Source organism: Equus asinus, chromosome 1 (genome assembly GCF_041296235.1).
Source record: "Equus asinus isolate D_3611 breed Donkey chromosome 1, EquAss-T2T_v2, whole genome shotgun sequence".
NCBI lineage: Eukaryota > Metazoa > Chordata > Mammalia > Perissodactyla > Equidae > Equus > Equus asinus.
The window spans coordinates 154,068,201-154,071,304 of record NC_091790.1 but is presented as its reverse complement, the minus strand read 5'-3'; positions in this window follow the sequence as shown (position 1 = coordinate 154,071,304).

Sequence of the window (3,104 nt, the reverse complement as noted above, 5' to 3'; positions counted from 1 at the left end):
AATCTATATGTAGTCTGATCCTTTTTTTTTTTGCACTTAAACGGGAACATACTATATTACATGTGTCAAATTTTGTTTCTTTTTAAAAATAGATTTATAGATTTATTTGGGGGCTGGCCCCGTGGCCAAGTGGTTGAGGTTGCGTGCTCTGCTTTGGCGGCCCAGGATTTCACCAGTTCGAATCCTGGGCGCTGACACAGCACTGCTCATCAGGCCACGCTGAGGCGCCATCCCACATGCCACAACTAGAAGGACCCACAACTAAAAATACACAACTATGTATCGAGGGCCTTTGGGAGAAAGAGGAAAAATAAAATCTTAAAAAAGGGGCTGGCCCCGTGGCCGAGTGGTTAAGTTCACACGTTCCACTGCAGGTGGCCCAGTGTTTCATTGGTTCGAATCCTGGGCGCGGACATGGTACTGCTCATCAAACCACGCTGAGGCAGTGTCCCACATGCCACAACCACAACTAGAAGGACCCACAACAAAGAATATACAACTATGTTCTGGGGGGCTTTGGGGAGAAAAAGGAAAAAAAAATCTTAAAAAAAAAGATTTATTTGGACACTTGTGGGTTAATATGGTAGATTGAACACATAATTTTTCTGCCTTCCAAAACTCCACTAAAACTACAGAAAGGGATTTTGTTTGAAGACAAAATTTATAAAGATGGAATTTATAGAAGAGGAATCAAAAGCTCTTAACATTTTGGAAGCAGAAAGGCAGGTGGAAGAGTGGCAACTGATGTAGCAGACCCAGGAAAGCTGTGTCATAAACTGGCCATGGAGAAAGCTGAGAGCCACTTGCTCTAACTCAGGATGCTCATCGGCTCAGCAGCTGACAGCTGGAATCATGTGTATTAGGGTGATAGGAGCAGGGAGTAAGCATGTGGGGATCAAGATGTCTGGGCTGGGAATGCAAGGCACAGATGAAGAGGCGAACTCTATACTGAAAATGAGGGGATTATGTGCATAACGATGCATATGCATACTGACAATGTTTTTCCCACTTGGCTTCCTAAGCTCAGCAGTGAGGTCTTCACCCTCCAAGTAGGAGCTGGAAGGGTACACATTGGGACTCTGACCCATGCAAGCAGAAAGACATAAGGATACTGACAGTGTATTGCCCAGATCGCTCTTCAGGGAAGCTCAAAGTCAGTAAGCCCCATCCTCAAGCTTAAAGCTTCTAATCAGCCCTTTCCTCCCATTCTTTTAAACATGAGCATAGAACCAGCTATGTGAGGACATGAGAAAATTCTCTAACAGGAGAAAATCCAAAACAAACAGAAAAGCAACTTTGAGGAAACAGATTGTGCAGTTAGAAGAAAACCTGACATTAATATCCTCAGGGAAAATATTTCTTCCGTAAAAGAAGAACAGGATGCTATAAAAAGTAAAGTTTGGAGACAAAAATAATCTTTGGATATTGGAAACATATCAGAAGTGAAAAACTCAAAGGAAGATTTAGATAAAAAGTTGAGGAAATTCCCAGAAAGTAGAGTAAAAACAAAAAAGTTGAAAATAGAACAGAGAAGAAAATTAGAGGATGCATCCAGAAGATCTAACAACCCAACAGTATAAGTCCCAAAAAGAAAGAGAGAGCAGAGAACATGGAGGGGAGAATATTTTTCTGAACTGAAGAACATGAATTTTGTGATTAAAGGGACCCAATGATTGCTGAACTCAATGGATGAAAAAATACCCCCAGCATAATTGAAAAATTTCATTACCTTGGGAATAAGGAAGATTCTACAAGTGTCCAGACAGAAAAAAACAGGTCACATACAACTGAGCAGCAATGAATAGAACTTTGAACTTCTCAAGAACAGCACTGGAAGCTAAAAGACCATGGACAATACTCTCAAAAATATGAAAGACATTTATTCCCAACCTAGATTTCTATATCAAGCCAAAATATGAGTCCAATGTGAAGGTGAAAAAAATATACTCCAGACGGGTGAATCTAAAAAGATTGTGGTAAGTTCCCCTTCCTAGGAAGCTCCTGGAGGATCACTCACTGTGGATGAATGAATAAGCCAAGAAAGAGGAAGGCATGGAATACAAGAGATCCATCACTGTAGAGAAAGGAAGGGAATCTCCTGGAGAGTGGTGAAGGGAGATCCCAGGATGACAATCATGCATCAGATGTAGAGGGCAATCAGTGCAGATTGGAACAGCATGACTCAGGAAGTGGGTTGAATCACAACCTTGGTGACAGTCATCACCAAGACTGCTGTTGTACCAGTCTTTTTTAAGAAAAATTATTGTAGTAAAAAAACACATTATGTAAAATTTAACATCTTAACCATTTTTAAGTGTACAGTTCAGTAGTGTTATTTCACATTGTTGTGAAATATACCTCCAGAACTTTTTCATCTTGCAAAACTGAACATCTATACCCATTAAACAACAACTCTCCTTTCCCCCTCACTCCACCATTGTACTTTCTGTTTCTATGAATTCAAACACTTTAGACATCTCATATAAGTGGAATCATACAGTATTTGTCTTTTGTGACTGGCTTACGCCACTTGGCATAATGTCCTCAAGGTTCATCCATGTTGTAGCATGTAACAGAGTTTCCTTCCTTTTTAAGACTGAATAGGGGCCGGCCTGGTGGCGCAGTGGTTAAGTTCGCACGTTCTGCCTCTCGGCGTCCGGGGGTTCACCGGTTCGGATCCCGGGTGCAGACATGGCACTGCTTGGTACACCATGCTGTGGTAGGCATCCCACATATAAAGTAGAGGAAGATGGGCACGGATTTTAGCTCAGGGCCAGTCTTCCTCAACAAAATGAGGAGGATTGGCAGCAGTTAGCTCAGGGCTAATCTTCCTAAAAAAAAAAAAAAAGACAATAATATTCCATTGTATGTATACACCACATTTGGTTTATCCATTCATCTGCCAGTGGACATTTGGGTTGCTTCAACCTCTTGGCTATTATGAATAGTGTTGCTATAAACACTGGTAAACAAACATCTCTTTGGGACCTTGCTTTCGATTCTTTTGAGTGTATACTCAGAAGTGAGATTGCTGGATCACTTGGTAGTTCTATTTTTAATTTTTTGGGTAACTGCCATACTATTTTACATAGCAATTGCACTAT